Source organism: Aquila chrysaetos, chromosome 10, assembly GCF_900496995.4.
Source record: "Aquila chrysaetos chrysaetos chromosome 10, bAquChr1.4, whole genome shotgun sequence".
NCBI lineage: Eukaryota > Metazoa > Chordata > Aves > Accipitriformes > Accipitridae > Aquila > Aquila chrysaetos.
In genome coordinates this window covers 910,545-929,306 of record NC_044013.1, presented here as the reverse complement: position 1 = coordinate 929,306, position 18,762 = coordinate 910,545, and the positions used below count along the sequence as shown (strand labels likewise).

Here is an 18,762-nt window from a genome sequence, read left to right as displayed (position 1 = left end):
CGTTACTGCTATAAAGAAATGTTGTACAGCCAAGTAAATGATACGTTTTTCCTCCTCGTTACAGTCTTTGACACAAAAATAAGGTATCTGAACAGGAGTGTCTCACTGCACCGGGAACTGTTCCCAAGGAGCCATTGTTTTCACTCTTCCTGTAACCGGGTTTGCTGGACGTTCCTGTTTTCTCTATCTCAATTCACACACAATTCTCAGAAAGAAAGATGTATAAAGCTGGACAGGCAAAAAGCTACGACACTAAAGAAGAACATGGCAGTGAAGAATGCTATTTTTATGCTCGGAGAAAGTGGAAGCTGGAAACACCAGTCTCAATGACATGAGAACTGTCAGCAAGAACAGATAATTACACAACATGAATCCATCCTCATGACAATGACTCTAATGAGATAGGAAATGGAATAAAATCAATATTCTATTTACATTGACAGTACAGTCTCAAAGCTTGAAATTGCCAAATGGCTGTCTTTTAAATAAAGAAACAAAAAAATTACTGACTGCCTTACAGTATTTTCAAAACACCTCTGCCAAATTCAAAGTTTACCAATAACACATCTCAACATAAAATTTGGAAAAGCTACAGCAATTACTTCATGGCACAACTGAGGGATATAATTATAGTGCCGTCACAAAATTAAGCAGAAACAATGAGCTAATTAACATCTTGGCCACATAACTGAAGGATTGGTTAAAGAAAAATATTCTTTAGTCAACTACTGCTGAACAAACCAAATTGGTCTTGTACTCCAGCTCTGTAGGAACTGTACTCACTACACCCATACGACAACACGTAAAAGCAAAAAGACCCCTCTCTCAATTTTGTACTTTCACATGTATCAAGAAAAAGCAGAGTGCAAAGGCAGCAGCACAGAATAGCCAGCTCTGAAGTGGGAATGCCCGGATACTGTGCCATTGGAGACGTCCTTCACAGCCCCCCACAGCCCAGCAATTTGTGGCATAAACAGAGCTTGGTAAAACTACAAGCACATATTAGCATTGAACTACTAAGCAAGTCCCACACCGGATTTGTAAAAAAACTGCCAACACTATTTCTATGACCTAGATATTTTGCATAATATACATAGTTTTAGTAGTAGTAGTACTAGTAGTAGTGTTTTAAAGGTTATTTCTGTACTGTTTTAGCTCTGACAGAGTTGCTTAGGAAGGCAGTGCAACCTCCCACTGACTTCAGTGGGCTTCTTAGGCAGATCCTCATCAGATGTGTTTTTATCTTGAGTATATTTCACAGTTTCTGAAACTGTTTCAGCAGAAACACCTAACTGTGACATTACACCTGAATTTAACACATCCCAAGTGTACTCCGTTCAGGAAAACTGGATAAATAACGAAAAAAGAGGCAACATGTCATAAAGTAAGCGCCCCCAATTGCGCACACGTTACTGCAGAAATAAGGTATTTCCTTGAAATCAGTTCTCCAAGAGTTACGTCCCTAATCAAACTGTGAACCAAATCCTAGCAACAGCGTAATGGCACGGACGTACAAATCCCATAGCCCAATCCTTTCTTACTTTAGATTAATTAGAGTAACGCTATTTTCAAGTCAGAAAGTTATATGGCAAATTCCATAAACCTTCTTTCCTTTAAAGAGTAGACTGTTATGAATTAACCGCTATTACTGTAATTAAAAAAACCTGCAAAGTCAAGAAATATGCCTGCTGAAATTTTTCTTTTTTTATAACCTGTGGTATATATCAATTCCTTTACAAAATTTGGGACTTCAGAGACATGCAGAATTCACATTATCTGACAGCACTAGATGGATGGGTATTTATAAACTAAGATAGGGAAAGGTCAGTGTCTGTCTCTAGACTAGGAAATGTGTATACTAGCTATTATTCTGCTCTTTCAACTTGTAAGCCAGAGACAGAAAATGGCAGGAAGGACTACCCTGCATTTAATCCATTTTGCCATTGATTTATGTATTACAAAGCATAAACATATCCATCCACACCACCGAAGTTGCAAATACTGTTTCTGGTAGTAAAAACATATCCATACTGTAATTCCTTTACCGTAACATTTACATAATATATTTTAGGAATAGGAAGTTCTGTATCATCCTGACATAGGGGATTTTCAATCGTAAAAGAAGTGACATTTCCCAAGCAAGTCTAAAAAGTTGTTGTTTATCTTTAAAAATAACAGTAATCTAGTGATTTAACTTAAAACTCCGAGAAGTAATTCTTCTAAAAAAGAAAACAAACTGAATTGAAATAACCAGAAGCTCTTTTATTAAAATCAGTCTTATGTGCTTTTTCTAATGAATATGCATTTTAAATACTGAGTTTCCATACAAAGACATTTCAGAGGCCATTACTAAACAACCATGCACCCTTCTAAAAAGTACAGAGCTATTTATTAATCAGACTCTTGCACATTAAAGACATTTTGTCTGATTAACTGCAAACGTACATAAGCCAAGTGATGCCGGAGAGGAGCGAGATGACCGACGTCAATGGCATCACACCAGCATCAGCCTCCCGCAAACCCAGCGCCTTGTCTGGGGCAGCACAGGGTGTGCGAGCTGGGCTGACCCGGCCGGTCAGTCACTCCGAATCGTTCGCCCCACACTGTCCCCTGCCACCAGAAAGGCACATTTCACCTGCAAAATGTTTCCTACTCTCTCCTGCATCACGCACACATCTGACTATAATTCTTGTTACTTCTCCTGCTTGTTTCAGTGGGAGCAGGCTGGAGGTGCCTGTCGATTATGCAGCCAAACGTTAACAAAGTCCGCCGTACATGCGGCAGGTTTTGGGTGCTTTCCTCAAGAACACAGCCACATGGCAAACCTCAGGATGAGTCCCACAACTGAGATTCAAAACTGGGAGGTACTTGTAACGGTGGCAAAAAAGATAGCTACACATCACTGAAAAACACTCCCATATTGACAGGTGATTTCTAACTGTACGTGTGTGTATATAGATATATATAGATATATATATATAAAATGTTATATATATATGAAACATGATTATTAGCATCATCCGTGATAACAACTACTACAGAAAAAAGCAATGCCCATGACTCAGCAAGGGAAGCAACTGCTTCCCTCCAACATCAAATTCAGCTGATGCCGAAGGTTTCAGGGAGAAGTAACCCTGAGGAGCTCTCACTCACAAGAGATGCAGTGGACACCCAGCCTAGCTTCTTGCAGGTCAGGTGCCTTAACCTCTACTGTATAGCAAGGGAAAAAATAACAGCACCTCATTACTGCTAAGGTTCTAAATTAAATCTACATTACCTCCAGAAGGGCTCCCAGTTTTTACCATCAGCTGTATCATTTTTCACTTCCCTTCCTAAAGCAGCTGCCACGTGGCCCTGGTTGCAAAGGGTGGCTTTTTCCTTCCCCAGAAATGGATCCCAGCAGTGGGTAAAATGAGTCCTGAGAGACCACTCTGGTGAGCACCTGATGGATTATGGCATATACATGGTCAGTACTAACATTATTATTGATTTCTCACTAACAGTATTTGCTCCAGCCAGCAAGCTCCTCCGCTTAGCTTCACTAACCTGCCCCAGTCCAGGCACCCCCTTCCCCGTTTGCCCCTGCCACCAAACTCTAGATTTCAAAGTCCTTGCCCGTTCACATGACGATCGTTTTGTTATGTCAGTAATTATGAACTAGGAGCCTGGATACAGCCACCACATCCTTGCACACGTCAAATTAATCGGCGAGATTAAATCTGAACTTAAATTACCAGAAACAGCAAAGGCCACTCATGTCACCTGTTCCGAGCCGGCACGTCATCCCACTCGGGTCACACCCCGCCGTCCCACTCCCCTGGACCGCCACGCACCCCTGCTCACCCTGCGGAGAGACGCACCACCGCAGCAGGACCTGCCGGGGAGGACCGGGGCGTCTTCAGCAAAATTCAGTGTGGGGCACCTTACCCCTAACTGCCTGCTGCATAAACGGGCATGCTCCTAGCGAGGCGAATCAGAAGTTATAGTTACGTGGATTGCTTCATCTTGCATCTGACTTGAGGGCAAACAAAAAGGGACATGAGTACAGATAATGAGGAAGACGTTATACAGAGTTCCGCTTTCGACAGAAAATTAGAACTCAGGTTTCGATGGCCTGGTCACTTCAGCTCGGTAATGGCGAGCTGTGGCAATGCTGTGACAATCACATGCTTCTCTCCAAGAATGAGAAAATTACAGGGGAACGGGTGAAGATGGGATCGCTGATGCGGCAGGGACTGAAGGAGAGCCGCGGACAGCACCAAGCCGTCGCGCCGGCACCGCGGCACGGCCAGGCAGCACCCCGCACAGCACCTCCGAGAAAGGGCCGGGGGACCCACGCCTCCGAAATCACCCCAGTCTCCAACAATCGCAGCACTGCCATGCCGGGGACACCCAGAGCAGCGAGGCAACGCCAGCTTAGTGCGCGGGTGTAACTGCCTGACTCCTGTTAATGTTAACATGAATCACAAGGCAACGACAGCGCTGGAAAACTACTCCAGCATCTGCTGCAAGATAGGAGATAAAGCCAACTGCGTTTCAGTTCAAAGCCTTCTGTTTCTCAAAGAATCTCAAATCCAAAACAGAGTATTTTCTTTTTTAATACATTCTGGCCTTACATTTAATTTATATTTATCAGTCATATCCTTCCAGCGTAATAAAAGCTTGTACTGCTTATCAGAAAATACAATGAATCTAAAATAATTTCTTTTCGTTATTTATGAAAGAATCGAAATCGTAGAGAATGGGGTTTTTAACTCTCTATGCTCTGTCACCATCCAAGGTATCCCAAGATAACTGTTATGCACTAACGTAAGAGCAAAATGATTCTTCAGTATACAGCAAAACCAATCAAGTTTAGGAGATGCTTTCCTTGACTTAACAGAGATCACTACACATACAGTGCTCAGCAGCACAGAAACACCTACTGATGCAATTAATTTTGCATCGTGAACAATCTCACCCAAGCTAAATAAATACATATGACTTCAGGTGTCAGGGAAAAGCTCCAAATTAGTCACTATAATAAAAAGAAGGAACAAAAACTGAATGACTATGCTTTATTTTAGGAAAGAAGTGAAAATGTCTTTGAGACCATTTTTTAATCAGTATTTGCTATAATTTATTGTTATCCTTGTTCATCTTGAATCATGATATTTACACAGCTAACAATAATCACGAAAAACAACCCACTAATGGCCCGTTTGGAACAGTTTCTTCTGCACAAAATCTCACCCAGAAGAACCGCCACGACTGACGGAGGTGAACTACGAAGGGACTTCTGAGCAAGGCTGCTCCCAGTCCGTGAAACGGCAGCGATGCAGTTAATGGGGACACCCTCCCAGTGTGTGCACCGCACACAGGGTTTAAGGCTAGCTTTCCTCCCCTCCTTGCTCAAGAGCTGGGTTTGCTGATGAATTTTGCTAACACTCACTTTGCTCATGAATTCCCCAATGTCTAGATGACCCAGCTGGTGTCACGCTGCTTAAGTACATGCTTGCATACAACTTTTCTCTTGCTTTTAGCCTTTTGCTGTGGGTAATAAAGATGAACTTACGGGAGGATGAAAAAGAGGTTTCTGGTTACCTCATCACTCAGAAGGCCCTTCCAGAAGGTCTGTGCTCGTACGGGAAGGAGCTGCAACGCTGTCGCGCCTGCAGCCCTGCAGAGAGCGCGGCAGCAGAAACCCCAGCCACTGCCGGCACGGGGTCCTGGGGCGTTCCTGGGGCCACCAAGCAAAAACGGCTTCGGAGACACCGTTGGTGTAACACACAAAGGCACATGAGATCACCCACAGGCTGTTACCATCTGAGCTTAATAAACTTGTATTTTAAAAAAAAGAAAAAGAGCAAGCAGCAGCCTGGCGCAGAAGGTGCAGTGAGCACGGCAGCACCTCCTTCTGCATCATCACAAATGGCAGCTACAGGGGGTTTCCAGCTTGGTCAGTCAGATCTTGAATAATTTTTGTTTCTGGGTTATGGATCAGGTCATAACCCACTACCTTGCCAAGTTTTTATTTATGGCTGTTGCATGGCTGACCTATCTGAATTATTTCTGAGCTCCCATCTTCCACAGAATAATCAAGGAACATCTCTGAGGCAGAATGAATGCGGACCCTTCGTTATCCTGTTGCATCCTCGTATTCCCTGTGGTCTCACGTTGTAACAGTTGCCGGATCACTCTTGGACCAACAACACCTGCCTGTGACTCGCTCTCTCAGCCTGTTCTGCTTAGGTCAGGCCGAAGGAGCGGCATTTCCCACCGCTCTAGCAGAGCCCCGCACACAAGGCTCACCCTCTGGTCTCCAGTACAGTCTCCTTCCTGAGCAAGAAGTGAGCTGTGTCCTTTTTGCTCACTCTGTAGGCAAGCTTTTCTATGCTCAACCAGTGCCAAATCACAGAACACATAACCTTCAAATTCCCATTAATTCTTCTTGCAGAAGAAATGGCCTCTATATATTCATGCAGCGTAAAAATGAATCACTTTCCCCCAAATGCCTACTACAACAGAATAAAAATACCAATGTTAACATGTCAAAGGACCACAGATGTGGACCAAAAATTTTAGACAATTTTTTAAAGGTATTGAAAGCACTCAGGTTATACCCCTGCTATCAGAGTTACTTTAAACTTTCTTAAAGAACCCAAAATAACAGCTTGAAGAATGACGCTATGTAAAAACCCAATACAAAGAAGTGCTCGAGCCCATCTAATGGTGCCACTCACACGCCAAGCGCTAGTTCTGCAGCTCCTTGTCTATTTTCTTTCTAGACAAGAGCCGCAGCAGAGGTCCCCCGCCAAGCAGACGGCGAGGGTGCGAGCCCGTGTGCTCGGGGAGCTCGCACAAGCACAACAGCTGAGCCATTCCTCAACCTCCAGGGACGAGAACCCTCAGTGATCCCGCACCGACCCCTGCAAGCCCCACAGCACTATTCTAATTAATGCTCGCAGCACTGCGTGGCAAGTGTAGAAGCTTGCATAATACCCAAAATATTTATCATCACTGTCTACCTGCTTTCCCATAGTATTTATCACGTGGAAGATTCCTCTCTATCCTCCACTTGAGCTCTCCTCGATGTGTCCACTTTTTCATTAATGTACCTGCGCAAGCTACCCAAATTGAACAACACAGGAAAGAAATTTTGGAAGAAGCTTGTTTTACTTGTATTCTCACCCTTACCTCTAAAAGCCATTTAAAAATACTTGTCGTGGTTTAACCCCAGCCAGCAACTAAGCACCACGCAGCCGCTCACTCGCTTCCCCCCCACCCAGTGGGATGGGGGAATCGGAGAAAATAAAAAAAGTAAAACTCGTGGGTTGAGATATGAACAGTTTAATAGGACAGAAAGGAAGAAAATAATAATAACAATAATAAAGTTACAATAATAAAAGGATTGGAATATACAAACCAAGTGATGCACAATGCAATTGCTCACCACTCGCTGACCGATGCCCAGTTAGCTCCCGAGCAGCGATCCCCCTGGACCAACTCCCCCCAGTTTATATACTGGGCATGACATCACACGGTATGGAATACCCCTTTGGACAGTTTGGGTCAGCTGTCCTGGCTGTGTCCCCTCCCAACTTCTTGTGCCCCTCCAGCCTTCTCGCTGGCTGGGCATCAGAAGCTGAAAAATCCTTGACTTAGTACAAACACTACTTAGCTAAAACTGAAACCATCAGAGTGTTGTCAACATTATTCTCATCCTAAAGCCAAAACATAGCACTATAGCAGCTACTAGAAAGAAAATTAGCTCTATCCCAGCCGAAACCAGGACAATACCAAATATGAAAGTTTAAAATTCTAGTCTTATACAAAAAACATGGAATATTTGGAAAATAGCTTCTGAAAAGATTTAAGAAAAAGCAATTTTTATAAAAATGGTGATTAAAGACAGAATACTTAGAACTTGTAGAAAACAAACCAAACAAACCCAAAGCAATAATTTTATCAGTCATGCAGAAAAGTGAGTGAAAGCAGTTCAAATTCTTATATTTCAGTTGCCACCATTAGCTGTATTGAACTAGAAGAATTGAACAGAGCTGCGTCTACTTTTCACAAAAAATCACATCATGAAAGATTTATTTATGGAATATATTTGCACACAAATACAGGAGCTCAGTAAAATGCAAGATATTTTCCCAGGGACTTTCTTCTAAGTGGTTTGCAAAGCTAAGTCATAGCAGCAAGTGCCTGCACTCCCAGAAGAACACTTTTAACTGTTACACATCAAAAAGCTGAAAAGCACATAGTTACATTATCAGTATCAGGGACTCACTACCTTTGGTTTTTCACTGCTTGTGAAAGAAGTCTCAAAGTCAGTTTCAGTTTTGCCTATGCATCAAGCACTGAAGGATTCCCGTAAAAAATTACATATGGAAAGGATTTCGCTAGAAACCAGAAGTGATCATACAAAGTCAAGAATGCTGCCCAGGCACTAATAAAGTCTTCCAAACACTGGAAGAAGTATTTTTTGTTTGGATTTTTTTTTTTTTTTTCCAAGCTTCAGAGAGTCACAGAAAAAAATACTAGAGTTTATTTCTCACAAGTAAATCATGCTGTGTTTATCAGTATGTGCAGTTGACAGGAGCTTTCCTCCATGGAAACCAGATGGCAAAAGCAACACCGAAATAGCCAGTGTCAGTTGGGACGGCAAGCACCGACCCCCAGGGATCGGCGAGGAGGAGGAAGGGCGGGTGGTTCTGCACAGCCAGCCCCAGAGCAGCCGCCATCCCACCCGCACCTCCGCAAGCAAACTCGGCAGATGTTGGAGCACCGGCTCTCGGGCGCCTGCGCGCACAGAGACATGTCTTTTCTATGGTGAATCCAGGCCTAATTACTGCTGCCTTCAGCTTGGCAACCTGCTCGGAAAACCTGACACATCTGCCTGGTTCAGCGAGCTCCGGGAGCCTGCACGCTCCTCCATGGTGCCCGCGGGGAGCACAGTTTAAAGGCTCGAGACCTCGGGTATATCTAGACCCAATTAATGCAGCAAACTTCATTTTCTCCTACAGCAATTTACTTAAATTTAAAACAAGAGCTTATCTCCTTGAACGCTGTGTAGGTGTCACTGCAGCGGAGGCAACGTCACTGCAACGCCAGAGCTGAAGCGGTCTCGGGAGCACACCCCCATCCCGCGTGCCCTGCTGCAGGCTGACCCGCGGTGGGCTTCGGCCACGCGCCCGTGGACCATCCCTCCCTGCGCAAAGCGGGGAGCTTGGGCTTAAAGGACTCCCAGGAGAGGAGCGCCGAGGGCCTCGCGGGACCCAGCTGAGCAGCACTGATCGCTCTCCCTTTTTTAGAAGGAAAAATTCCCATTAACTTCTCTGGAAGCAGGATTGGGCCCAGAGCCCAAACATGCTCTGGGTTCCCAAGTCCTTACTCACCGCTCGCAGTCGGACTCACTTGCGCGGGAGCCAGCAGCACCGCAGGAATGCGCGGAGCCGCTCCACGTGGCACGGGCAGCAAGGGCCGCGGGAGCCCGGGGTCCAGCACCGTGCTGCTCTCCGCTCCTCCATCCTGCACCGGGGGCACCTGCGGCCGAGCTCAGCCAGAGGAACCATCCTGTGCTCTGCACTTGCTGCATTAAATACCATACATGTACTTTAAAAACGCTGTCTCTCATCTGTGGGTACGTAGAAAGGGTGAACGCAGATGCCGTCAACTGAGCCTCCTGTGCAGGGTCTTCGGGCAAACCTGGACTTAGAGCCACCCAAGCCAGGACACATTATTTATAATGCTTTCGACATTTTACTTTTCTCTCCAAGTAATACCTGCTCCAAGTTCAAGCCCAAGGCATATTTTTCCTTGCCAGATGATCTGTGACCGTCTCATGACTTATTACATTGTTATCATCGCTAAGCTTAGCAAACAGAGCTGCTAAGTCTATTAATCTTCTGAAACACGAAGTCTGAAACCGTAGAAACAAAACATCTCACTACAAGATACATAAAATGTGGTATACTGAGATAAGGGGAAAATTCAGTGCATGCTCTGTTAATTTTTTTCTGTGCCACTGCAAGCAAGACTGACGCACTTCTGTAAGAACTAACTCTGAATGTAATGTTACTGACAAGTACGTAAGGGAAAAAAAAAATTCCTTTTACAGCAGCAGTCTCCCTCGGGGCAGACAGTAAGGTATGCTTCCAATAGGAAAACCTGGACACTATGCAGAAGTTTAAACTGCCACCTGTAAATTCCAAGAAAGAATTGATAAAATGAGTCCAGTACAGCTGGGCTAGCAATGGAGGGCTATGTGAGAGCTCAGTTTTCAAGCTGTCAAACAATTAGACATATTTTAACCTGGCTAGTACTTATTTCTTTCTATTGTGCAGAAATTCATTCCAATTCAGCCACCGATATACAGCATGCATATTTACGTCCCAAAATATTTTTCTGTGAAAACAAGTATTTGGCATATTTGCCAAAAGCAGAAGGTCCTAAGAGCAACACCAGCAGTTGCACGCTTTCTGACAGTGCTCAAATAAGGGCTGGAAGTTGTTCCTCTCCGAGACTTCTCGCCAGCAGCGACTGGCAGCTCCGGGAGGTAGTGGGGCTGCAGAAGGACACACGGACATGGGGGGCTGTGCAGCAGTGGGGGGCAGCACTGCCCGTGTCCCCACACTGGGTTAATGCTGATTATATACTTGGCTTATGGAAATGATAATCTGGCTACACAAAACTCACAGCCAATTGTGGTTTACTCAGTCCTGGCTTCCTCAGTTTTCCCGTGCGATCTGTAGATTCAAACAAAAATGAACTCGAAGTCCACTATTTAGTATCCCAGTGACAGAACTATACTTTTACCTTATAAACTGCTGCTGATATTTCTAATTAATACCAAATAGCAATTATCCCATTAAAAATTCAAGCTGCATTTAGTAAGAACTTAAGTTAGACTTTAGTAAGGACAGATTATATCTATTGCAAACTTTGACTTTTTTTTTCTCTATAGTACAGTAAAAGGGAGTTTTCCCAGCTACCTAAAATCAAGATATTTTGGATAAAAACAGTCTTCTATATCAATGCAGCATATGCACATAATTTGAAACATGGACTATTTCACAGGGTAGTAGCTGACAGCAAGTAAATGTTTAAAAAAAAAAAAAAATTGATCCCAGAGGAAAAGCAATTCTCCTGATACATAGCTGGATTTCATCCCGAGGTCAGTACCCACCAAACCCTCACACAGTCACCAAAGAGCCCGATGGGTGCGGGCAGCATCCCGTGTGTCGACCTGCACCAGCTCAGCCCTGCTGATGCTGCTCTCCTGTTGCTTCCACTGAAGCTATGGAAGAAATTTCACATCAGCTTCAGAGCAGGAAAATTTACTGTGCTGGTTCTGAATGCACATAACAGCGTAAAACAACATTTGTCACTGGCTTTATTCTCCAAGCAAAGCAATGACTAAGACGATCACCCTACACAAACTGCTGAAGGTAGAACGGGAAGGGGCAACATCGACTGCTTGCTTGAACATCCTTACCAGGCACCATGCTCCATTTTAAAATGCCACATGCAAAACCTTCACCTCTCCACTCTTTATATTAAATGTGTATTTTTTCATCTTGGGATGTATTCAAGTTTCATCACAACTGTGCCACAGTTTTAACAGTCCCTTCTCTTTCCTTGTTAATTGCTGTGAACTTTCATTGACACTAATGGGAATTACAATTGCACATATTCACGGCAGAACAGATTCCAAATGTCGCCGAGGATAGCGATAAAAAACTATTCACGTGTTTATCCTTTCAGTAAATAATTATGGGGTAGTAGGAAGGAAATGTTGTTTACTTTACTGCATTACTTGGGAAACTAAGTTTACAATATATAATTGTTAATAAAATAAAATAAAAAAAATAATCATAGGCAACTGCTCTAATCCCTAAGGAACACAAATAGTGGAGACTACCGCATATGCAGGCAAAGAAAAGCCCTGGAGCCTCTGCCTGCCTCGGGTCCCCCTGCCGCCCCTCCACGGGGCTGGAAATAGCAGGACAGATTTGCACATAGGAGTCCCTAGGGAAGCGATCACACCCAGCCCCATTCCACACCTGACAGCTGTTAGGTGTATAAAGCACATTAGCCAAAATGCTGGATCTACACACACAAGCTTTGCTCGCACTCCGGCAGATCTCCGAGCCCTCTGGCAGCACCTGCACGTTTGTGTGCAGGATTATTCTGTCACCGCTTACAAACGAACCACAGCACAAAACCAGCTTATTTCAGGCAACACCTGATCACTGATATGAGTGTCCTTCCTTGTTCATACTGGAAAACAGTCATAAAAACATAGAAAAATACAACCACAGTAAAATTCCTTCTGGACAAGAGTAGTTGCAGCAATTTTTTGATAAATATTCATAGTTACAGAAGACATCCTTGTCATGGACAAAAAATCATAAAAATATGACAACAAAAGGGAACAGAACTTTTTTTGTTTTGTTTTAATGAGCTGGTCTTTGTTAACAGCAAAATCATCTCTTCTTAGCATTTGCATTTAAAATGTGCACAAGGCAAAGGAAAACACATATTAAGCCTTTGAAAGTAATGCATAGTTACTGCAAGGCGTCTTTTATGATCCAACAGGTGTGACTTCCTCGGTGTTAGCACTGTTAGAAAAACGACGTTTGCAGTTTATACATGCAGCTCCTAAGTAGCAATCACACCCTCCCTATTCTGGGCATCAAGAGGTGCTAAGGCTCATCCTCCTAATTACAGGCATTCCTGTGTCCTTACCACCTCTGCATTAAATCTGAAGCAGCAGAATAAAACGAGTACTTAAAGGAAATAAAAACAGAGAGGAAAGTGTATTGTTTTAATTTGAACTGGCCACGAGATCTTCATCTACACCACACATACAAGAACCTTTACTGTGGCCACATAAGCTGTTCTGGACAGTACTGTAAAAACCATGCAGCTTTAACAGTCTGCCTCCTCTGGGCAACCAAAATAATGGCCCTGTGGAGCAACACCCTTTTGACTATTTGTTTGCTTCAGCTGTTTGGTGTAATGCATCACCATCTCCTGTACTTCAGATTTATTTTCCAGGTTTCCAATATACATGGGCTCTAAGTTCAGAGAAGTCAGATTTGCACCTGACACTGGGATGCAAAGCGATGCAGCTGGGACACTCTGCAAAGGCCACAGAATAGTACATTTACCAGTCCTCTCAAAATCGCTTGGAGGACAGACTGCAGTGAATGACATTACAGATTCTTTTCAATAGTATCTTCCCTGCTTATGAAATTTTGGAAAGTAGCATCTTCGGTGCTCCTGAGACATGCAAACTGGAAAAGCACCAGAAACCTCCATGCAAAACAGGTTTTAAAAGAAAGCAACAGCAGCACCTGCTACTTTCAAATGCTTGTCAGTGTGTGGTATTTGTCACGGAGGTGTCTAAAAATGCTAGTTTATTCAATCCTTGGCCTCGCTATAGGATGCAGAATATAGATAAACTCAGTAACTGTTACCTAGTAATACTAGACAATGATGAACAGCATCTGAGACTTAGTGAAGCAACAAAGTAGTAGAATTCAAGAGGTGGAGCAATGCAAAACAAAATTAACCTTTCTCCAAAACGGAAAATGAACGTCTACATTTAAGGTTTGAAGCAGCTTGATTCACACCGATTTATTTCTGATTATATTGTTGAACCTCCCAAAGCAGAATGAACTAAGAGCACTTCCAGTATAAAGAAAAATCAGCAAAAAACCCTGAAATTTTTACATGCCCCCCCCCCAGGGAGCAGCAGAGGGCTGCGAGCCCCTCGCTGACCACAGCCCAGCGCGGAGCCTTACCCGCACCCCCAGCCTTTCCGAGGCGCCCGTGCTGCGGCTGCTGGGATGGCGAGGTACTCCAGGATCCTGCACGGCACCCTACCAAACCCCCGTTCCAGCATCTTGCTTAGGATTATGCTTTCGCGATCTCCTCAGTCTCACCGGGATGAACTGGGCTGAAAGCCCTCACAACACCGCACAGTGACTGCAGCGAGTCAGCGGAAGAGTAGCTTCTTGGCCCTGACTGCCTACGGAAAAACCTTTCAGTAAAGGCTATTCTGCATTACGATTCTGATTACTTCTGCAATTAGATAATAATATACCAGAGAAATTTTAAATTAAAATTCTCTGCTTCCACTAATTAAACTGTTTTGTTGATACTCCTGAAGATAGGTACTATCCATTACCTTGTTAATCTACCAGATCTAAAACTCTAACGTCTTCTGTCACGAGGGTGAAGAACGCGAGTCAGGCATCTGCCTAGGAGGGTCCGAGCTGTAGGCAGCTGTCAGATACATCTGAACTGGCGATTTCCCGTGTTTGCAATACAGCTTTCAGCCCAGAAAAACACGAAGCTCGTGCCTAGGCGGCACGTGGCACAGCGGTGCTTCACAACACTTCTGAGACAACGAGCATAAAGGAGGATTTTGTGGGTAAATGAAAAGAAATCACAGAGCCAGGCTGTTCCCACCGCAGGGAACGCCGGCACTGTGCAGTGGATGTATGGAAACCATACCCTCCGCTGCAGCTGAGGGGAGTTCTCACAGGACAGCTTTGGCACTGCTTGCTGACACAAGTGAATTACAAATCGCTCACATAATGCCCCAATTTTGCCCACTGATTCAACTGCCTCATAGTACAACAAAGCATCCTTGGACTCAGACCCTTGCCTGCCATTCAAAATGAATTTAATCTAATGATGGCTTTACGGAAATGAGACAATAAATACGCCCTGTCACCTTCTTCCTCATGTATCAGACTAAGAAATCTGTAGCCTGTGTATCTTTCCTCAGTAGCCCGAGTAAATAACAACTGCACAATCCTGTACTTTTATGTGTCACCTAAAACTAGGCAGGCTCCACGATTACTGTTAATTCATACATACAACCTACAGGGTAATAAATTTTCAAAATATTCTCAAGTCTGAAGACTAACTGGTTATGAAACTTCGAATGTTTAGTCATCGCCATCGCTTTTCTATTTAATCACCTTTTGTTTCAACTAAGCCTGAAGAAGTTTTGTAGCTCAGAAGCCCAGCCTTTAAATCCAGGGAAGTCCAATTCCATTTTACAACATTCTAGCCTACACCTGATCCGACAGGAGCTGAGGAAAGCAGTGACACAGGCCTCGCAAAATTTAAATTGCAAAAGCACATGCTGGAACTGCAGAGCTCAGCTCAGCATGCGCCCAGCGTCCCTGTCCCCTCCAGACGGACTGTCAGGGTGCTCCGCTCCCTAGAAAACCCACGGGCAGCGCTCCCAGCACCGCCCTGCAAGCAGAGAGACTCCCGACACCTCGGGTTTCTGCACTGGTACGTCCCCACCTTCCACAGACAGCAGGCTTGTCACCCATTTCAGTGAAACTGGGGATGCCAAGCCTTCAATTTATTTCTCTTTTATCTACTTGAAATTGTTGTAATACTGTTTTATGTCAGCAGGTCTGGCAAGGGTCAGGACCAAACACAAGCAGACAGCCCCGGCGGGCACCTGCGATCCATCCCAGCTTCCAACTGCCCAACCTCAGACTCTCACCCTCAAACTTCCCCTGCAGTAATAAGTACCATCGGTTAATTACTCATTATGCAAATTACTTCCTTGTCACTTTGGAACATGTTGCTGTTCCATTAGAACCTCTTCTCCGTAGTGCTAAAGAAGATACAGTCCAGTTATTTATTCAATGTTATTATTCATTATGTACATACTTCTGTCCATTACATCCCTTTGTTAAACCTGCTCAGACAGTTTCACTCTCTCTGCTTCTTTGTCACCTGTGTCCTGCTGCTGCTGCCACGTTTTGCAGCATAGTTCCCCCCTCAAAAAAAATCACCAAAAGAAATAATTTCTTTCTAAAAGAAATAATCATGTGTTCTTCTAAAATAACTATTTCATACAGACAACATCCCTGCGTCTTTCTCTCCCACTATACTAACATCTTAACAAACTGATTTGTTTGCAGTAACTACATGCAAAACAAAGTTCTGAATTCAAGAACTCTCTCTCAAAAAACCCCAAGCCCCAACGCTCTATTTCCACCCGGTTAATCCAGAAGCTCCCAAAGATACGGGCAGCACAAGGAGCGCGTTATCAAGGCAGGATTTTTGCCCGACACCGCCATGTGCACGCACCCAGACCGGCGACGTCCCTTCGAAGTTACCGCCGTCTTTAAAAATCTAACCTAGACCACGGCGCTGCTTTGGAGCACCCGCGTTTCCAGGACGCCGGCCCAGCCCGGGGTGTGAGGGGGGGGGCAGCCCGCCGCCTCCTCCCGCGGACACCCCCGGCCCGGCCCGGCCCTGCCGCCCCCCGGGGCTCTCTCTCCCCCCCGGGGAGAGGCCGCTCGGCCCCGCACCTGCCCCGCACGGCCGGGAAGGGCTCCCCGCCTCCCGGGAGGAGTCACGCGTGGCCAGCTCCCACGGCCGGCCTCTAACGCCTCCGGCTCCGCCAGCAAGGGACGCCCGGGCAGACGCGGGCCGCGCCCCGGGCCGCCGCTCCCGGACCCCCCCCCCCGGCGGAGGACGGCCTCTCGCCCCCCGCGCCGAGCCGAGCCGAGCGGAGCGGAGCCGCCGCCCCTGGCAGGCCGCCGCCCGCGGGGCCCGCCGCAGCCACGCACCGGGCCGGGCCGGGCCGGGGGTAGCGGCCCCCCGGGCACCTGCAGCCGCCGCCGCCGGCACTCACCTCAGGGGCATGCTCGCGGAGCGGTGCGGGCGGACGGCGGCCCTGCCCGGGGACGGCGGTGGCGGCCGCGGCGGCCCGGCCCAGTCAGGGGCGCATGCTGACAGCGCCGCCGGCGCGGCGGGCGGGAGGGAGGGAGGAGGCGGCGGCGGCGGCGGCCCGGGCTCCCCGCGCCGGCCCCGGCTTCCGCCGCCGCCCCCGCCCCGCCCGGAAGCGCGCCCCGGCCGCGGCCCTGCCGGCAGCCCCGGGCCCCGCGGGGAGACCGAGACCCGGCCCCGGCCCCGGCCCCGCGGGGAGGCCGGGCCCAGCCCCGGCCCGACCCGGCCCGGTCGCGCTTACCTAAGCCAGGCGCAACCTCCGGGATCCGGGCGCCGCAAAACCGAGGAAAAGGTGAAGAGCGGAGGCGTCGTGGGCTGCCCTCCCCCCGGGGACTCGCCTCCTTCATCCTCCCCGCGGCGGAGCGGCCCGGCGCCTCATGAGTCACGGTGCCCGAGCCCCAGCACACGTGCCCGGCCCCGCCGCCGCCTCCGGTTTCGGAGGAAAGAAGAAAAAAAAAAAAAAAAAAAAAAACAGGCAGAGCGGGGGGAGGGAGGGAAGCGAGTGGAAAACGTCTCCGGCAAAACAGCCCGGCCTGCGCCGCGGGGCCGTCGCTGCCAGCGGCCTCAGGCTGCCTTACCCATTATTGTACTGGTTTTTCCAGACACCCCCCCCCCCCAAAACGCTTTTCCTCTCGTGAGGCCATGGTGCTGATCTTCTTCCCAGAGCAGGCAAAAAAAAGGCCATGCTCTCGTCCCCTTTCCCGCCCTTTCTTGGCAAATAAAGCGCGTCGCCAACTGCGCGGTTGCGCCCGCGTGGCCCCAGCGTGCCGCCGGGGTCCCCGCTCTGCCCTGCCGAGTGTCGGCGCGGGCAGGCGGCGGCACCGCCACGCCGGTGACGCCGAGGGCAGCGGCGCAGAAAAAGGAGCTACGGTAACGTCGAGCGGTCGGACGCAGCATCGACGTGTCGCTTGCGGGACGCTCGCCTCGAGGGCCGCGCCTGAAGGGATTTCGGCAAACCAATGTGGTGCTAACCTAAGGGACGGAAAAAGAGAAGGACGTACACCTAAATACGCAGGGAGGCAGGCAGGCTGCCGGGCGGGGGGTGCCAGGGGACACGCGGGGTCCGGGCCCACCGGTGTCGGCCCACCGGGCCACGGGAAGCGGGACCGGAGCTGCAGGGACAGCGGTGGGGACGAAACGATGGAAAGAACTGGAAACACCCTGCCGACGCCAAGACTGGAGGAAGCACGGCAATGATCTTCCAAGATTTAAGGACGCTATAAAGAGCAGGGAAGAATCTTGTCTCTGTATTTATGGCGGTGAGGACAAGAAGATGGCATTAAACTTCAGGGAGAGAGGTTCAGACTGGACTTAGAGGGGAAAAAAAGGACTGACAAGGGTACTAAATCAAGGTGAGACGCTCATCTCGAGGAGTGATTTAGGTACACTCCATCCTGCCTGGGGCAAAGGAATGGATTAAGTGACCTTTTGTGGTCCCTCTTCTAGCTCTTTCTTCCTCTGACCCTGCCGAGGTTTACTCTTTTTGATCTATACTTCTCTTTTACAGTGTGCAGTCTGTTCCATCCCTGAGGCTCACAATATACCTCTTACATTGTTAAGTCTTTTTTTTTTTTGCCTTTTGCCATAAAAGAGTCCCGTGCCTTTGAAAACTGTGTTTTTCAGTTCTCTATATTTTACCATTTTAATAAAATCAGTGGCAGGATTCTCTGACTTTGTCTTGTGATATCAAGGCAGCAGTCGTGTCTTAGCCAAACTCACACCCAAACCCTACAAATATTTGCACTGATTCCAGGAGACGTTTTGCTTAGTATTTTTTCCCAAGTATTCGATCGTATGAAGCAACTGTTTATTGATAAGGCTGAGTATATTTCAATGCATATACACATACATTTTCAAAAAAAACCTCAGTTATTCTCTTTTCCCTTAAGCTTTTAATTTCAATTTCTGTTTTCTTCCATAGGGAACAATTCACAGAACTGTAACCTTATGGTGTGCCCTCCAACAGTTTCTGTTCCTCCCTGGTCCCTGTTACTAAAT

At 46.8% G+C, this 18,762-nt stretch overlaps 1 protein-coding gene across 8 annotated transcripts in view; it reads right to left on the bottom strand.

Moving 5' to 3' along the window:
• The window catches only part of MBNL1 (muscleblind like splicing regulator 1), a 113,227-nt gene that overhangs the window by 87,687 nt on the left and 6,778 nt on the right, over nucleotides 1-18,762 (bottom strand). Inside the window, exon 1 of one of the 8 annotated variants that reach the window (XM_041126946.1) lies at nucleotides 17,006-17,189. The exons of 2 other annotated variants lie outside the window; for them this stretch is intronic. The gene's annotated coding sequence lies outside the window, so the exon portion shown is untranslated. Of the gene's footprint in view, nucleotides 1-5,554; nucleotides 5,576-9,383; nucleotides 9,409-16,669; nucleotides 16,795-17,005; nucleotides 17,190-18,762 lie in introns of those variants that run through there. 5 more of the 8 variants (XM_030029340.2, XM_041126945.1, XM_030029339.2 and 2 more) reach the window with 5 other exon arrangements.